Source organism: Melanerpes formicivorus, unplaced genomic scaffold (genome assembly GCF_026170545.1).
Source record: "Melanerpes formicivorus ecotype bairdi unplaced genomic scaffold, bMelFor1.0.p_v2 SCAF_27, whole genome shotgun sequence".
NCBI classification, from domain to species: Eukaryota; Metazoa; Chordata; class Aves; order Piciformes; family Picidae; genus Melanerpes; species Melanerpes formicivorus.
In genome coordinates, this window is record NW_027142379.1 from 5,668,118 (window position 1) to 5,688,173 (window position 20,056).

At 38.9% G+C, this 20,056-nt stretch overlaps 1 long non-coding RNA gene across 3 annotated transcripts; it reads left to right on the plus strand.

Moving 5' to 3' along the window:
- The first annotated feature begins 1,444 nt into the window (after window positions 1-1,444).
- On the plus strand, window positions 1,445-18,919 carry LOC137448958 (uncharacterized). Of its 3 annotated transcripts, XR_010989272.1 has the most exons (5): window positions 1,445-1,617; window positions 2,069-2,268; window positions 2,620-2,771; window positions 14,817-14,936; window positions 18,028-18,919. It is a non-coding gene; the product is annotated as an uncharacterized lncRNA (long non-coding RNA). The 3 variants fall into 3 exon arrangements; XR_010989273.1 differs by lacking the exon at window positions 2,069-2,268; XR_010989274.1 differs by lacking the exons at window positions 1,445-1,617; window positions 2,069-2,268; window positions 2,620-2,771 and adding exons at window positions 8,847-9,071; window positions 11,976-12,065.
- Window positions 18,920-20,056: the final 1,137 nt, after the last annotated feature.

Sequence of the window (20,056 nt, forward strand, 5' to 3'; positions counted from 1 at the left end):
AGAATTCTAAGTCATTGTCACAGGGAGGAAGGGTTAGCTTTCTTCTTTCATTTTATATTTTGGTGAGTAAGTGCAGTCAAGGTTATTCAAGCTCAGCCCTGGGTTTCTTTAAATAGAAGCAAATGAAGGGTTAATAGCTCATCTGTGGAGTTTGGAATGACATTTGAGCATGAAAAGCAAGATTCATTTAAATGTGAACCTTTTAAAATCCTATTTTCTGTGAACTGGTGCCAACTTGATTACAGAAACGGCTTTTGTACTGATCTGTTTAGTAAACGGCCTGTATGTTTTAAACCTAATACAAATGCTTAAATTTAGTGACATGCATCTATTGTATGGATTCATTTCCTTTGAGTAGGGGTGATTCTATCATCCTTTAACAGCCTGTTCTGGGAAGTAATGTTAAGGAAGGAAAAAAATGACCTTTACTTAAGAGCTGTTTAGAATGGTTACACACAAAAGGAATATGCAAACCAGAATCAGCCTTATATATATATATATATATATATGAATATATATATATATACATACACACACATTATGATTACTAAAGGATCTGCCTTTTGGCTTTCTGACTTAGAAGGGACTACACTTTTATTTTCTTCCAGATAACCTGTGACAGAACAAGAGGACGCAGTCTCAAGCTGTGCCAGGAGAGGTTTAGGCTGGGTGTTAGGAAGAAATTCCTCACAGAAAGAGTGATTGGCCATTGGAATGTGCTGCCCAGGGAGGTGGTGGAGTCACTGGAAGTGTTTAAAAAGGGACTGGATGAGGCACTTAGTGCCATGGTTTAGGTGATTAGATGGTGTTGGGTGATAGGTTGGACTTGATGGCCTTGAAGGTCTTTTCCAACCTGGTTAATTCTGTATTCTGTAAATATACTAACTGTTAATGGGAATCAAAACCACAGTAAAAATTCTGATATTTATTCCCCTACATGAAAGATCAGTTATTTTGTGACTTCTGATTTCCAGTTTAATGAGTTGTGTAGTCCTCATGATGTTCATCCCTGATGCTATGGGTTACGTTTAGAAAGGGAAGGTCGTGAAGCAGCTTGCTCACACCCGGATGTGATAAGAAGTTATCCAGCAGCACCATGCCAGGTGATGCATCTGTATGTTCACCACACGACAAAATGACCTTGCTGCCCAATCTTGTCAGGAAACAAAACGGCTCAGGGTATCATTCACATGGAAGAGGGAAAAAATGCCTTATAAAAAAGAAAACATAGCAATTTCAGTCTTGCTTTGAGAGCCTTTTTAAGAAGGCCAAGAAAAATATTACTGTAAAATGCAGCCAGACCATGAATTTGAAAAATCTTTGTTCCCAGTTCATCAATAAGCTATAATTAAGACAGACTTAATTGTCTTATGCCCTTCCAGAGTATCAAGAGTATTAACAATATTCTGAGCTTCCAAAAGCCATGGATCCTGAAAATCTTCTGTTTCAGTCTCTGGCAGGAATCAGTGTGAATTGTCATCAACAAGATCGTATGCAGTTCTATCTCACATATGAGTTCCCTGAACAGTGAATTGTTTTTCCTGAAAACACTGACTAATGAAAACCTGTGATGTGAGATGAGGAAGGTCTTTGAGTAATCACTGCATAGATACGTTGGTAAGAGGTGCATACATCCTACGGACATCCTGAATTCCTTATTTCAGCATATAGATTGTACCAGTAAATGGGTATAGAAATAGCTTTCCTTGAACTTTGTCAGCTAAATGCAAATAGGGCACAAAATATTTCCTCCAAAAAGTGAGGTTCATATTTATGTGAACTGCTTAACTCCAATTTCCTTGTTCAGTATTTCTTTGTCAGAAATAAAGCGGATTCCATCAACAAGCGGAGATATTAATCTTGAATGACTGAGACCTCTGGGAACTAGTTGGAATAACAGATTGGATGTCATCTATGTATGCAAAGTTGACAGAACATGTCAATCTTTAGGAAAGCTTTGATGTGTGTGTGTTTATACACCTGTGTGTCTAAGGTGACTGTACTGTGAGAGTCCTTACTTTAAGTGACAGCATATTTGGATCATTAATCTGGTGCCTCACTCTTACAGTGCCTACCAGATTTCAAGGCAACTGAAGGAGCAGTTCATCTTCCTTTTGGAAAGAGCTGGAGTAGTTTAAACACCTTAATAGCCAGTACTCCCATGGAGAAATTGCTTCCACAAAGCAATCATCTTATTGTGTCTCCATGCACTGAAATCTGCATTTTAGCTTACATCTTTTTTGACTTAATTTGACTGAACTGGTGCAGGTAAGAGACTTCTGACTTTCTGCTTTGCCAGCTGACTTTGGTGGTTTATAACTTCCATCTCAGAAGTGGTGATGACCAGCTGTAGGTGCTAGCGCTGTTAGTGACACTTGTATGCCTGGGGGGGAAAAAAGTGTCTCTTTGAGTCCTAAGTAAACATGGGAATATGAGGTATCAGGAGAAACCCAGAACTTCAGAGAGCTTTAAGAGAAAAGGATTTTCAGAAAAGTGTTCTTTCCTTTGAGAGGATCTCAGCTGATGATCTTCCCTGCTCCCTAGATGAATGTATTCAGAAACAGTAAAATGTGAGAAATGCTGTTCATCTTAAACAGTATCCTCATCCCCTCCACCTAGGACCAGTGCTTCAGAGATTCATATGGACCTAGACTGGGCATTCCCAGCATGTAGCTCCAGCAAGGTGTACAGACACTGCTACATGAGAATGCTTGTTTTGAGTTGACCACACTGAGCATCACACGGTGAAAACCACAACAGAGCTTCTCCAGGTATGGCAAAACCATTGATTTCACTTCTGAGACTGTCAGCAGCCCTTCTACTCTTCTCTGGTCTTCTGCTCTTATGACCTGGAGAGTTATCCTTCATTTCTTGCACAAAAGATGGTTTGATCCTACTCAGTAAAACATACCCACACATACCACAAGACAGAGCAGGCATCTGGCAGCATTCCAGATTTGAGGAGAGGAGAGGAAAAAGAGGGTGAGTCACTCCCCTACACCCTATTCTGACAGGGAACAACACTTAACTGGTAATAACACTTTGTTTTCTCTTTGCATGCTATTACATCTTTCCCTCTCTTTTTAATCGCTAGCTGTGCTATTCAACCTGAGCCAGCCAACTTTCTTTATCCCTGATTTTCTGATGACTATTTGCTATGTGAATTCCTCTAATAATTGATTATATTATGTTATAATGACAGATAGTTCTAGACAGACAAAAAAGCAGGTAGATATTTGTTACTGCTTTCATAGTTAGCATTCAAGGGCAGCCTTGCTTCACTGGAGCTACTGCAAGGGCTTTTCAGAGGAAGAGTGAGGGAGCTCCCTCCTTCCAAAGTAGAACATTTGCAGGGGAACTTTCTCAGTCCTCAGACTTAAAAAATGCAAGTAAATAGGTTTTATATTATTAACCTTATCTTTTTCTCCAGGTTTACTTTGCAGTAAAATTTCTCTGTAATTGGACCCCCTCAATATCTTGCAGTCTGTCACTCTCAAGTGAATTACTTCATTCATTGCAGCTTTTAACAATTAATTTCTTGCACAAAGGAGATGTTGAACGTATTGTCTTTTCTGTGTTATGTTATTTAGCTTTATGAATAAGTTTAAAGTTATAATGATCATCTTTGATACCCCAGAACAGGAGAAGAGTTCTGGGAGAGAGAAACAGAAAAGTTAAATTAATTTTTTAGCATTGCTAACTATTCATAATATATTCATGAAAATCCTCACATGCACCAGTGCCCTTAAACTTCAGGCTTGCTGATACTTTTTTTCCTGTATTTATAATTCCAGGGCACATCAAATTATTATTATACTGCAGTTTAATATCTGAACATTAACACACACACACACATACACAGAGGAAGCTTCTGGATTCTGAGGGAAAATCCTGATATGTTTACTAAGAGTCAGTTCAACAGCTTATGCTATCCCTCAGCCACTGGCTGGCTTCCCACAGCTGGTTGACAGCAAACCTAGTCAGAACTCCACAAACACGAATCATTTGTTTCATTGCAAGCTAACTTCTTAATTTAAATTGAAGATGAGATTGTTTTGAAGCAACCTGACAAAATTTGCAGTAAAGTAAATTATAGAGTTTCATCTCTTCAGCCTCAAAGCTCATCTATGATAAGTGGGCAGGTGGGAAATAATAGCTCTTCTGGAATTAGTTGATTTCAACAAAATGGTTGGGACTAAACTGTGCCACAGGAGTGTGCCAAGATTGTGGTCTCCCACAGGATGAGTTAGCTAGCTCTAGTCTCTTCTCCACAGGTACGGACTCAGAACACATCACCTGTCTCTTATGTTAGACCTGCTTCCAAAAATTAAACACATATACTGACTGGAACAGAAAGCAAAGCAAAATACTGTGCACATAGTTTGTAGTTTGTGTTTTGATATTCTTCCTGAATGTACATTTTCCAATCAATTAAGAACACTTTCCTTTCCACTCATTTCTGCTGGCTTTAGTTGTCTGCATTTCCTGTACTCAGAACAGTACCTAGCCACTTGGGATTTGCTTCTTATTTAGCCCAGAAAATACACTACTGGTTGCTTTCTAACCACCTACTTTTAGTGCTCTTGTTATCTGAACTTGTTTAAGACAGTAGTAAAAATCTGCATGAATTTTGTGAACCCCATGAATTTCTTAGGGTATCCAGATAAAACAAGGTCTATTACAAAACTAAATATTTCATATACGTCTTTTTAACTGTATCAGGTAAGAAATACTGGGAGAAATGATCAGTTTCTGAGTTAGAGCAAAATATTTGAAACAAGATGTATCACTTGGATTTTACCAGTACTAAAAATATATGGGGTTAAAACTGTATATGAAAGGGATGTTAACAATGCAAAATGTCTTAGCTGAAGGGTATCAAACATCTGAAATTTTTAAATTGGATAAATCAGAGAAGCTAATCTGTTGGTATTCCCAAAGGAGGTAATCATTATGTAATCATTTTCTTGAGATAGACAGCATCATCAACCACTTTTTAATGAATTTTATGGCATGCTAATTTCCCATCTGTCCCAAGTAATATAGGCTCTGCACTTTAGTTCATTTGCCATAACTTAACAGCAAAATTGCAAGAACTAAATGTCTGTTCAGCCCTTCTGCAATGTAGGTAGGAACAAAAGTGTTCATATTGAAAGGCACACTCTCTCTCAAACCTGTCTCTAGCATCAGTTATCAATGCCTTCACGTTGACAGTCATCAACAAAACCCACTTTCTTAGTATGGAAATCCAGGCCCTGACGCTTACAGGATTTGTAGTGCTTACCCACAGCAACTTCAGCAGGTGCAAACAGATGGCTGACATTTCTGTTAGGCCATAAAATGCAGAATACTACTGTCCTGCTATGCCTAGCTGGAATCAATTAAGTATGATGCAAGATATCAGGCTATGAATCACAAGTAACTTCTTTCCTGCAAATTGCATAGGTTTTTTGGGCTTTGGGTTTTTTGGGGGTGTTTTTTGTTGTTTTTTTTCATTTGTTTGTTTTGGTTATTGTTGATGTTTGGTCTTTTGTTGTTTTATTTTTGTTATTTTGGGTTTGGGGTTTTGGTTGGGGTTTTTTTTGGGGGGGTTGTTGTTTAGTTGGTTGTTTCATTTTTGTTTTGTTGTTTGGGGGGGGTTGTGTTTGTTTTGGTTTGGGTTTTTAGTGCTTCACTTTATGGTAGCCCCAGGGATGGCAGGAAAAGCAGCAAAAGAGTAAATTCACACTCAAAGTGGTTTGAGCTTAAGTTGGACAGTGAGCTTCCCTGTTAAAGTCTCTGAGAATAATGGTAGTTGTGGAGGTTACTGCCATGCTCTAACTTTGATGTCGCTTTCCTTCTTGTATGACTTCCTGAACTTTCTAAAATATGCTGGATCAATCAATTATGCTGTCCTTCTATGGCTGAAACAGAAACACAGCAAATAATGTTAACCTTTCTTGAAATCATTTCTTTGATCTTGATTGTTTCACTAATGCTATAAGAATAGTTGTGCCAAGACAACTACTGGGTACAGAAATCTGCATCTGGAGTAGCTTCCAGGGACATTTAAGAGCTTTTTAGCTAGCTTTGGGAGCTCAGATTGTAATGTTTAGATAGAATAAAATTGCTGTATACAGAGGGAAATGAGTGGAAAAAGAACACAGGGCAGGAAAAACGTGGACTGTGAAATGCAAAACTAAAACAAAGAGGAAAAAATTATTAAGAGTCTTTAAAAAAATGAAAACTCCATTGTTTCTCTTCCTAGCTCTGATTTGTATAGTGCCATGTAAGAGGAAGGGGTGAATATGATAATATAAATTTCATCTCACATCATGCTCCTGTTTTATGTCTTCAGTTTTCTCTGAGTCAATCACAACCCTTTGTTAATTACTGCCACAATGCTGAATAAATGGCAAAGGGAAATAAGCAACATTTGTGTATAGGGTGAGTGTAGTGACATTATTTCAATAGAGTAAGTTGATGTGACAATGTTTTAAATATGAGCTGGCAACTGCTAGTGTGCGTGCACTGCCTGGTTTTAACCTTTAATTTGTGAGAACGCTGTGAATAAAGATTAACTTCCTTTATGTTTTCAGTCCCTTCAAATTGGAGCTGTCATCATTAATGGTTTGAAAAGTTGTCCAGTATCCCTTTGCTTTCTGTACGTTCCTGTTTGTCACCTAATTGACTCTTTCAGTGTGGAAAAGTGAAGGCCCAGGGGAGGCTTTTTCATAGTCTAGATGATTCCGAGTAAAACAGCAATTCACAGAGGTGAATATTAGATTTCACAGAACCACAGAGATCCAAAGGCTTGTACACCATTCACATATTTATCAAACAGCCCAGAGGCTTGGGCCTCAGTTAACCTCCAAAAGGTCAGCCAAGGGAAGAACACATTGAATCCAGAGGAAGCAATCAACCCCATGACAGTTGTTGCTGAGCATAAATGGTGAGATCTGTACTTGCAAAACTTCCTGAAAAGCAAAGAAACTCTAGTAACTGTTCTCTTCATTCTCCACTCCTTCCCTTCCTGTGTTTCCACAGGATTTATGGTGCCTGGGGAGTCTAGTTATGACGTGAAAATACAGGTTTAGTGACTGAATGCATGTTTGCATCCTAAAAGAGTAGCTCAGCCCTGTAAGATGTAGAAGTTCCGAGCCCTTGTCTCGCTATCCCTTTAACAACCTTACATTACCTTAGATGCACACATTGCCACTCACAATCATACAGTGTAGAAAACTGACCTGCCACCCACTTATTCATTCACTAAATGTTGTACTTTTAAGATTAATTATTAAGTGTCAGGGTTTTTTTTCCCTAACTGCCATGACTATCCACAGAAGATTTTAAAATATTATATTTAAGTGAGAAAATATGAAAAATTAGCAAAACCCAAATTCATGTGAATACTTTTTCCTGAGCCAAACTGAAAGCTCAGTTAACCCACACAACATTTGCTTTCCCTTGATTTCCTTATCAAACAAATAAGATATGACAAATACAAGTAAGTCTGTATAAGCAACTCTTTCAAATCAATATTCACAGAGGAAAAAAATGTCATGCTGCACGGTATGTGCAACTTGATGTCAGTTAAATCCAAGGAATCTTTGCATACTCCCAAGCAAAAGCACCACATATGGTTTCAGTATATGGCTTCTATATACAGCTTCTATGCTGTTAAAAAAATAAATAAATTAAAAAATCCAACTTTTCCTATCATCTTTTTTAAGGAGAAGTAAGCTGTTGAAGTTACATTTGTCAGAGCTAAACCCTGCGTTGGAAGCTCACAGCGAAAACACAATGAGTTGCAATACATGCATATAGAGACTGGTAGTCTGCCTCTCTCATGAAGAGTTTTAAATATGCATTTCATGTGCTTTCTCCAACGTTAGAAAGAGCAATAAAAATAAAACAATGACTTTCTTGTTACTGAGTGGGCAGCTTTTGCAATGGAAGTTGAAAGCAATTTATGTGATGAAACTGGCAAGACACACACCTGAGATGAGATGGAGACACTGGGGAGACACTTTGAAGGAAAGTTATATAAATGTGAGGTGGAGATGAAAGAGGGGGGAAAGAAATGGAGATAAAAAGATTTAAAATACCTGAGGGCAAGGTAAAAGGAAACTAAAGGCCTCAAATATGTTGCTGTGTACTCTATTAGCAACAAAGGACTCAGGTAATATGATCACAGTGAGTTTTCTAAAATCAAAAGAAAATTTCAATGTAAATTTGTTTCTGGCAGACAAAATATGCTCATAGGGTAGAGATTCTTTTCCATCACTCATTTTAGAATGCCAGTGTTCATACAGTTAAGCAATTTAATAGGACAGTATGTCTTGTTTGTGAGTTCCTCTAGGGAAGAGCCATATTCTGCAGAGAAAATGTTACTTTACTTTCACCTGGTGGAGCTAACTTTTAAATCCTCAAAAGCAGACAGTGGAATACTCATGGAAAGTATCCATAGAGTATCTCCCAGTGTGCTTCTACCCATGATTTTTTTTGTTGTTGGTATTGTAGCCAGGAAGGAGTTGGTCTCTTCTCCCAGGCAACCAGCCCCAGAACAAGGGGACACAGTCTCAAGCTGCACCAGGGGAGGTTTAGACTCGAGGTGAGGAGAAAGTTCTTCACCGAGCGAGTCATTCGTCATTGGAATGTGCTGCCCAGGGAGGTGGTGGAGTCACCATCCCTGGAGGTGTTCAAGAGGAGATTGGATGTGGCACTTGGTGCCATGGTCTAGTCATGAGGTCTGTGGTGACAGGTTGGACTTGATGATCCTCAAGGTCTCTTCCAACCTTAGTTATACTGTAATACTGTTGCTGTGCAATCTGAGTTTACATCTTTTCTACTTTTAGGTAGCTGGCACTGTAACACCACCTTCCCCAGATATTTGCCATACCTTGCACTAGCAACAGAGCGAACAGAAATCACAATTCTGGCATTAATTATCTAAGAATCTGTACATCATCAGAGAGGGGTGAGACTGTATTTCCAGAAAACTCTTCAACAAAAGTGATTTTGAAAGCTCTGTCATAGCTGTTGGAACTGAAAAGGCAAAAGGTACCTGGGACTTCTGAACATTTCAGAAGGTGAGAAAGATGTTTTTAATAAAAGACTCTCTGGAGCAGCTAAGAAGTCTGATGGGCACAACAGAATGGAGGGACTAGGTTGAGGGTCATTTTATCACTTTGGTAGAGGAGTCACCATGCTCTAGGGATAATGGCAGGACCAGAAACCTCCTGCTGTTGGTAGTGTACAGCCAGTAAAACACATCCATGCATTGCAAGGACTGTGCTGAGACAAGCAAGGTGGAAAAATGACAGTGAAGTCATTTTTTTAAAAGGGTGATGTGAAGGATTTTGGTCTGTGGAAGACTTAGATGAGAGCACCTAGTCAGCTTCATTACCTTTAGATTTATGCAGATGGTGAGTGGGTTTATTGCAGAGTGAAGTTTTGGACTTATATGCCAAAAGTTCTCATACATCCTGGTTTTGGCACTTCGAAGCTTTTTTAGGATATGGCCCTTATGTCAGGAATATGAAATTCTTGCTCCTGTTGCATGGCAAACTATTGCAAACCATTGCACCAGGCTTCCACCTTTTTTTCTACTTTCTACATAATGTGAGCAATTCCCCTCACTTAATGGCATATTTCAGTGCTTTCCTGTTGTTGGATAGCTGTCTTTCACTTAATGAACTCAGACAAATTTTGGAGTGAGTTACTGCTCAGTGTGAGTAGGAGCATCACAAGATGGCTCATATGGTGCATAAGTCATCAGAATATTTTGAAAAATCAGGTAAGCAGCTCCACAGTTACGTAAAAAATTATCCAACCCATACAGAGGTTTTGTTTCTGTGAATTCTTTTTTCTCAGTAGTCCCCCTTTACCTGTTTATGAACTGTTTATTTACTCTCAGGCATTTGTTTTCCTCTGTTCTAGTCCAGTTGCTTGGGAAATAATGTCATATATGTTTTCTGCAGAAAAATAGTTATTAGTAAGAAAAGCAGCAAGAGAGTACATGTGGATATATGCACACACATTCTCTACCATGTTAAATTTTCCTACAACTCTGTGGAGAGCACCACCTACATCTGATGAAGGAGGTTTATTTGTCACACACCTGGTCTCACATATACTGACTTTCAGGTTTGTAATTGGTGCATAGTTAGTGGCCATTCTTCTCTGCTGATAATCAGCAGCAGAAGGCTACACACTGAGAATTAGTTTTCCCTTCAGGATTGTCTTTTAGCTAAGATGGATTTATCAACAGCCCTTTGGTAAGACTGAAACAGTAAAATAGTTGTCTGCTTCATTAGTGTGCCTTTAACATATCTTCAGAATCTCAGGAACTCAATCTAATATCATTTTAGCTGCTTTCTTTAAACCCCTATTTACATGTTTTCACCTGGCATTATTGGCCTGGGTACTTTCATTTATGGGCGTTGATAAATGGATATAGAAAAAAATATTGTCCTCTCAGTTTGTATAACCTGAGTGGATCATCCAGAAGTCCACAGCATCAATAAGATAATCACATCCCCTTAAAGCACAGTATTGCTTTCTTCAGTGTTCCATAATTCAGATGTATTTGGATATTGATGTATTTTCTCATCTAGAATTATAAAAATAAGAAATACTGTGAAATCATAGACTGATAGTCTGTGAACTTGAAAATAAAAAGAGAGGCTTTGTTTTACATATGGTATGTTTCTGCTATTTGGATGGTTTTCCAGATAACCATCTGTAACAGAGAAAGGATGGCAAGAAAACTGATTTCTCATACTTGGTTGCCAAGATTCATGAATATCTGCTTAGTGTGGCACGTTGCCTAATCAGAGGCTGGTTGGACTCTCTGCCACAGGTTTCAAATAGTAATGTGTTCAGAGCTTGCCTTTGGGCAAGCCCTTTGGCATCCATCTAACAAATTTTTGCACTTAAGATTAAACCTTGTGTAGAAGTCTATCTGCTAAAAAGAAAGGGAAAAATAAACCCCCAAAGAACCAACACTATAAAACAAGGAAGCAGGTTAGGGAAAGAGGAAGGACTAATAAAACAATGTAAGAGAACACAAAGCCAATCCTGACTGCCAGCAAAAGCATACTGCCTCTGGCAGCTGAAATATAGAGAGTACTTGGGGCCAGAATTTGAAAGTGTTAACAGGTGATAATATCAACAACACTGAGACCAAAATCAATCACCTGAACTTAAGGCACATGTTACCAAGTACACTTCATAATTCAGTAAGGTACTCCACAGCCTTGATCCAAACTCTTCTAAAATGGGTGCTAAGATTCTTCAGCAGACTTATCATAGTATCATAGTATCATTCAGGGTTGGAAGGGACCACAAGGATCATCTAGTTCCAACCCCCCTGCCATGGGCAGGGACACCCCACACTAGATCAGGCTGGCCAGAGCCTCATCCAGCCTGCTCTTAAACACCTCCAGGGACGGGGCCTTGACCACCTCCCGGGACAACCCATTCCAGGATTTCACCACTCTCATGGTGAAGAACCTCCTCCTCACATCTAGCCTGAATCTCCCCACCTCCAGCTTCATTCCATTCCCCCTAGTCCAATCACTACCTGAGATCCTGAGAAGTCCTTCCCCAGCCTTCCTGTAGGCCCCCTTCAGATACTGGAAGGCCACAATTAGGTCACCTCGGAGCCTTCTCTTCTGCAGACTGAACAGCCCCAACTCCTTCAGTCTGTCCTCATAGGAGAGGTGCTCCAGGTTCCCTGATGCCTTCTATGCAAAAAAGAATCCATCTCTGTGTCTGATCCAGAACAACATATAGCACAACAGCATAAGGAATATCCAAGGAAGGTAGCAAAGATCTAATAGGAGGTTTATTAATTGAAATACAATGAAAATAGGAAAATGAGCTCTTTTATCTCACACCAGAAGTTTGTTTTAAGCCCAAGCAAGTATGCCAATTATAGATAATTGTATATAATTATACTTGTATAATGCTTTCTTCATTTTTTCACTTAGATCATGGCACGTTTTAGTAAATCTCCTCTCCAGCTGTCTATAGGTAGAGGTCTCCACGGTCTTCTTAAGAAGATTAATCATGTGAAATTGGTATGGCCTTTGTGAGAGACATAATTGGTAATAATTACCATTTCTGTAGGGTTTTTTTGGTTGTTGGTTTGTGTTTGCTTTTTTTTTTTTCTGTATATAATGGTATGCAATTCCTGTTATGTAACAACAAATAAAAATAGTGCTCTATTAGCACTATTTTGATACTGTGATGGGAAAACCATGCTGTGCATCCTCTCAATTAAGGTGATGATTTTGTTTTGCTAAATGATAGAAAATACAAAACAAAGGCTGAATGTGAGAAAAGATGTAAAAATTCACAGAGCCAAAATCTCAGCTTTGCATTCTCAAGATGTAAAATCTAAATGCAGAAGATGCTGTAATCTGACAGACCTTCCATAATATCTTATTTCCTCTGAATTTATCCCAAACAGCTTTTGGAGCTCATGCTAGAACTCACATATTTTCATTTAAGGGGTCTGATTCTTTGCAACTGTGCTGCAACTACTCCTATATTGCTTTTCCAGCAATTTCACCCCTGACTTGTGCAAGAATCAGAATTAATATTATCAAAGAGGTAAAGAGACAGTGAGCCCTCTCAGCTTTCAGGGATGATTATTTATTGCCGAGGGACCCAAGCTTTCGATCATGCTCGGGACCTCCCAACAGCCACCAAAAAACCCCCAACAAAATCCTAAACCAACCAACAGCACAAGGTCAGTTTTTCTGCCTTAGTGCCTTCAAAGTACTGCCTTTGACAACTTTTGAAACCTTTTGACATCTCTGAAGCAATTAAAAAATTCTATCTGTCAATATTTGATCATTTACTTCTTTTGATCAGTCCTCAGGTGTTGAAGGTGTCTCTGACCTTCAACACCCAATCCTTTCATCTCCATTCCAGCGCTTAAGATCATTCCTGTACTTAGCCTGTCCTAACACTTACCATTGTACTTCACTTGTGGTAAACAATGATGAAAAATCACTAAAGCAATCCTTTTGTTCACTGTGGTGACATTTCCTCTAATTAAATTTTCATCTCTGAAGGTATTTGGGCCTCTCAAGTCCATCTGGGATATGTTTGCCCTCAGCATTGCCTCAGGCCAAATGTATTTTTGTTGATAGCTGAACAGCACGCTCTCCTCGGTGACTGTGGGTATTCCCCACTGGTGGTTTATTTAGAAGATTATTTCACCAGTTTCAAAGCACTTTTTCTGAAGTTGTGTGTGTGTGTGTCCTTTTTTTTTTGAAAGAGAGCCAGTGCTGAGTGCCACCTCTTCCCTCTCCCCACAATGCCCTCTCCTCTTTGAATCAGTCTGACTTTATGTTTCTTTTCAAGGAGTTTTTTTCAGCAGGCTACATCACACATGTGATGTGATAGAGGGGACTGCACTTGCACGGAGGTCAAGAGCCACTTGAGGGACCTTCTCTTCACAATATTTTTCTGTGGTTCAGCACCAACCTCAATTAAATTGATTATGGAAAACTGATTTGGGAAGGGAATTCTGACTCACAGTACAAAGAACAACAAAATATTACATGTAGCAAAGAGCTTTGCTGGCCTTGTTTTATCACTCCATGGTAGGACATGCCTGGCAGTAAAAAAATGGTTTGCATCTCTTCTTACAATCCCTGTAGCGCCTCTCTCAGCACTTGTCTCAGCAGCCCAATTGCAAAGGCCATTTTTACACACATGCACAAACTACTGCAGTGAAAGATACACTTTATTGGCTTAAAAAGAGAAAGGCATGGATCACTGCAAAATGTAATGGGAGTGTTTTCTCATTTCCATTCGAATAATAGAGGCCAATGGGACAAATGCCTCCATATTGGCTATGCATCATAGATGCTTTCCTAATTCTTTTGAGATAATAGAGTCTCATCCCAAAGAAAAGACTGCATGAGTTCTTTTAGCATAATTGTCGATTTGACTGTGCTACAGCTATGGTATAACTCAGGAATATCATATTTCAGTAAAAGCTGAGGCTACATTTTCAAGGGAATCTGATTATTCAGTAATTAACATTCTGAAACAATTTTATCATACTGAGAGACCTGGGCAAAGGTAGCAGCCTTCATTACCAGAAACTATCACTTTGCAAATTACTTCTCAAACTTCTTAAAAATCTACATGGTCTCTTTCTTCCCCTCTCCAACTTTTGCAATGAAATAAATGCAAGGGAAAGTTGCTGGAAGAAAGGACATGGAAAAGAATAGGCACAAGCCACCTGTGGCTTAAGTGCTGCCTTTTTTTTGGTTTTGGTGGTTAAAAATTCAGCAAACATGGAAATGTACACAGCACAAGTCTGCCATTACACAGAAAAAGACCAGTTTCAAGAGCAATCTGAATCCAAATTGCATTATGAACTTATTTGAACTCTCAAGAATAGCAGTAGCTGTGTCTCGCAAGTACAAACTATCTGTCAGCACTGTTAGGCTTAATATTTTACCTGGAGAGTTCAAACTACCTTCAAGGTATCAAGGGGGCACTCTGCACTGACAAAAACCCTTCCACTTCCCTAAGCAGAGTCCAAAATCTTGTCTCTTTGCTTATAAAATGAGCAAATTTACATGCAGTAAAAAAAATAATATAAAAGTTCTTAATGCCTTTCTAGCAGTAATTTCTTACGCCATGTAATATCGTCTGGAGGCAAAACATTTCTTCAGGAAAAAAGTATTAGCGCACCAGAGTGAAGAAAAAGTATTTTATGACTGTTTAAATGTTCTATTCAGGCAGTTCCTCCACCTCTTACAAAAGAACCCTTCTAATAACAGTGCCAATTTGTCTTTCTTTAGGAAAGCCTTGAGGAAATCAAAGCACCTCAGGAACTGACATAAGAAGACACCTCATCCTTCTGCAAACGTGTCAAAACCGAGTAAGACAAAGGCCTTTTTAACTAGCTCGATGCAGTCCAGGTAGGAATGCACCTGGCACTGGATGCAGACAACAGCTGTCTCACCAGCATCCATAATCTGTACTGGTGGCTTTCTGGCTGTACCTGTGTGCCCTGAATGCAAAAAGCATCTGTTTCACATTTATTCATTTACTCAGATGGCATTATCTACATTACTTGCTACCTTTGGACACAAGACTCTCATTTATAATTCATAGTACACAGATGCTTACAGAGAGTAGAAGCTTTGGCTACATTACCTGTCACTCTTAGTGTATTTTGTATTCATGGTGGGTAAATATACAAGTATAAAGCTGCCATATTGTGTATGACTATCTATAATGCATTAGCAAACAGTTGTTTGATCATTTATACTGTCATTCTTTGTGGTTGAAATGATGTTAGAATGAAAAATGAAACAAACTATTGGTTCACTCTCCCTGTTTTTCTTTTCTTGTCTCTCAGTCTTTTTTTGTGTGGTGTTGGTCCTTTCTAAGTTTTTTGTTGTTGTTGTTTTTAAATGAAGGTGATTTTGCCTCGTTTTGTTTCTCTTGCTCATCTCTCTGTATGATTATCATGCAGTACTCGGTCAGCTATTCAGTAAGTTCACCAGTGCAGCTGGCTTCAGAAGATGCTTCCTATTCTTTCCTTTCATAGGCTCATAAATCCAGCCTGCAGAGAATATTAAAACCAGAAAAATACTCAGGCAGAAATAAAGCATATCAAAAAGAGAAAGTGAATGTAACTGAGGAAACATTTACTCAAGATTACATATTAAGCAATTGTCTCTTTAGTATCAAGGAATATATAGAGGGAATATATTAACTCTACTTAGCGGGAGCCCACTGCATCCATCAAATGCTGTTAAAAATGGCCATTTTTGAACAAGGAGAGAACATCCTGTATACCTTGTATTGTTTTTAAAAGCTATTTTTAGTGCAGCAAATATTAAAGAATGTCATTGTCCTTTGCAGGAGCTCTCACTCATATTTCAGGAGGGCAACTTTGCCAGAGATGCTTGACTTAAGAACCCATTAAAATGAAAATGTACTCAGGAGCCTTGCAGGAATAGTGCTTGAAGACATGGGCGCCAAGCATGCTTGGCAGCCTGGAAAGCTTACAGAGCTCTCCTAACAGGAATGCCATCACATTAAAGAATTAGCATAGCTCCAGGCAATAGTCTTCTTTCCTTTTTTTTTTCTCCTTTTTTCAGTATATGTGAATGACATTTTGTATCTGAGGCACATTTAAAAATATTCCTTATCCACATATAAGTTTTTTATGACTGCATTAAAAAGCAAAAGGTTGGTTTGTTCCTGTTGACATTTGTTCCTATTCCTCTCTCTCTGGGCACAACATCTCAAATAAAGCTCTGATGTTCATCTCTCCTTCCACAACTTTCTCACTCTTTCCAAATATTACTACTGCCTCCTCCTCGGAGTCTTTTTTACTGCTAGGCAGGACCTGTTCTGTCATTATTTCTAATCTCTACCAGATGCCACAAATTCAGCAAAACTCCGACAAAAATCCCTGTAAAGTCTTTACCTTCTCAGCAGTGCCTCCAAAATCACTCTCTGAAAATGCAGGCAAAATATATTAATAAATAGAGAAAGAATCTGAATATTGGTATCTGAAAACTTGTAATGAACTTGTCATTCCACTGACCCTAATCTCCAAGAATGGAAGTCAGGAGAAACTGGAGAAATAATCACTCAGCAGCCTCATCAATCACACTGCCGCTTTGGCTGCTAATTATTCCCTTATTGGGCTACCTGAGAATTGAGAATTACAAATATTTGGCTCTTCTGACCACTCACCAAGGAAGCTCAGGTTATTGAGTCTACTACCTGAAAATAATCCACCTAACTCTCAGTGTCTTTCTCTTGGGAAATCTTCTTGCATAAAGTTCTCTGACAAAGAACATATAACCAAAAAAATACACAGTTGCCCACAGCTAAGTTTCCTAATACCCTGATGGACTCCATTTTGTCCAGTTGCTTTGTGTAATTTCAGCATAAGGAAAAAAAATCTTTTCTCCACATTAGTTGAAAGCTCTGTGTAGAAGCAGCTTATATCTTTGTTCATTAGGCTGCACAAAGCCTGAAAAACAACAGTAGGGAAGCCGCAGTCATTTCTGGTTTCCTACATACTTGTGGTAGAGTTTGAAATTGCTCCATCCATCAGGCTGCTGCAAACTGTCCTTTTAGTCTTTACTAATCACAGTCAGTGGACTAATCTCACTGCACCAAGGTGTTTATGTGGGGCAAGAATGCAGACATGACCTGGTGGCTGATTTCTCAATGAAAATCACGAAAAGGTAATTCCTAAACTCTACAGTGTCTGGGGAGAGTTACTATAAGTGTTTTGCAGAGATATGTCAGGAGAAAAACAAGGTACCTGTTTCCATGCAAGAGCTTCCTGCAAATTTTCCCCAACCAACTCCAGGTATAGATTCCTGTTTTAAAGACTGTGAACAGCCAAGAATCAAGAGTATGTGAATTAGGTCAAAGAGCTGCTAAGCCACTTTGAGTGAGATCTTTAACAGCATGATTTTTAGGCTAGCTCAGTAATTTCATGTAAGGGTTAAATATTCTTTCCCTCATTTACAGTCTACAATTCAAAATTTTGTTTGATTGCTACGTTATACTTGAGGATATGGCAGGCAGGTTGGAACTAGATGAGCCTTGAGGTCCCTTCCAACCCTAACAATTCTATGACTCTAGACACTCCGTATTTTTTACCAAGCTACATGTCAGTTTTCAGCAATCGCACCCTAGATATCAGAAGCATATTGCTGAGTGACTGGGAAGTCTCTATCAATGTTATTGCCACTAATTTATCTATGAAAGCATGTGGGGAAACTTCAATGTTAGTCTCTAAAAATGTCTGCACAGGAGGTATCTTTTTCCTCAATCGCACTGGATGCCTTCTGAGCACTCAGAATCTGGTAGCATAACTTTCATGGCACAGAGCCTCAGAATCCTCGTACATCACTGCAGCCTTCAGCTTAAATCCATAAACACTCAGTAAAGACAGTTGCAACAGATTTTCACACTTTCATAAAAAAAGCACTGCTCAATTTTGACTTTTTTTTATTTATTTTTTTTTTTTAGGAAAGCCCTCATTGCCTCACTGTTCTAAGGCCACTTTTGGTACAAGGATTTGTTATCTTGGCTGACAACTGCGCTGAAGCCTATAATAAGAATCTCCTTCTTTCGCTCTAACAAGCAAATTCCCTGTTTTCTGAGAATCCTCTCTAGGAAGGCAGTGCTGAATGTGTATCAGACTTGAAAAGAAAGCCTATCTACGCTGCCATTTTTGCTTTTTATTTTTCTGATTTGCAACTCAGCTCACGTCCAGCTCGAAGAAGCAATTCTGCGTTGAAAATGCTGCAGCTGGTTTCCTCCAGTGCTCCCCATTCATAGCAAGGGAGGCAGCGGTGGGCTTACGCAAGATCGGTTTAAATGGGAAATCAATACTGGTTCCTCAGTTCCTACAAAAGAGCTGAACTGAGCTGGATTGGCTCCAAGGAGTAAAAAGGAGTTGAGTGGAAAAAACTGCCTGCCAGTGGGATAGGTGCTCTGCTGCATATGAGGCTGCTTGGGTCTCTGCCACTGAACCCATCAGAAGAAGTCTGAGATAACCTGGCTTACCTCCTACCATCTGGTTTTAACTGGACGATAAATATTGGAAAAATAAAAGTTGGAAGCATTTTGTTCCCTAGGCATAGATTAGCTTACAAATACATAAATGTTTCTGTTCAGCATCACTAGGAATTTGTACCTTGTACTAGACCAACCAGTTACAAAAGGGATTGAAAACTTGTCCTGCAGATGAAAAGTGAAATCATTGGTGTGATTCCTTGTTCTACAGCTAAGGAGAAATATGTGATCTAATTAGCAATTCCATCAGACATTGTTCAGTGATTGGAACTCAGTTTCACAGGGTCTCACTTGACAAGACTTTCTATTTAATCTCTTGTATTTAAATTTTCTGTGGAATAACTCTCAGTAAAATCCACATTTCAGAAATCTGTGCCTGTGTGCCATTTTATTTAAATGGACTTGAAAGAAAGAGCAAACAACAGTCGTGAAAACACTGAAATAACTCAGTTGTTGTGTTTTGCTGGATGGTTAGTCTGTTAGTTTGGTTATTTGTGCAGGATGCAGAGCCATGGTATGCACTGCCATTAGGCTTTCTGTCTAATGAAGAATCTTTACTGAAGGTTCTTTCACGTTGAATTCATGTTCTTGGGGCAGCCTGCTCTTCACTGAGTGGTCTCAAAGCTACAGAGGCAAAAGGTGAACCTCATGGGGGAAACAAACAAGGTATAAAAATGGCTTTGTATTTGGAATACCTTTGTGATTTGAGATTCCAAAAGTGTCTTTAAAACTCTTATAACTCGTAAATATGACTGATGATTACAGACAGGGGTCTTTGGGATGCTGGGGAAAGAAATCTGTCAATATTAGGAACTGGAAAGCATCCCTAATAAGGACAAGGAGGAAAGCTGGGTTCTAAAACCAGGAATGTAGCTGAGGAGAAAGAATATTTCATATTAATACTACTGACATTTAGAATACTTGATTAAACCTACAGCATCTCTGTTGTTTAAACAGTTGGAAAATAGTTTTCTTCTAAGGTGTATAGTTAAATCTTGAGAACAGTCAAATACTGCCTGAATGAAATACTGCAAACTTCCTTGTTGTGTTTTCCAGGTCTGTTCTAATACAGTAAAGACAGTTACTCATGCTGTCTGGTCTTGCTCTTACACAAGCTATACAATTTTAATAGCTCTCTCAGCTTAGAGATCTTAAGGTTTTTTCTGCTGTGATAAAGATCTGCTTACATTAACTAAGCTATCAGCAAAGAAATCCTGAGCCAAACATGCATGCTTCATTTATACAATTTGGTGTAGCAGCCATTGTGTGATTAAGCTGAATGACAATTTTCTTTCTGTGTATTGATAACACTATGGTTCTTAATGTCTTTACAGCATTTCCTGCATGGAAGCATGGGAATGCATACACTGTGAACCATGGAGGGAGTGAAGAAATAATGTTGATACTCAAAAAAAGGTAAGGATTCAGCAAAAGGGGAAGGTGGAGGGGGAAAGAAAGGAAAAGAGGGGGTTATGTCTAA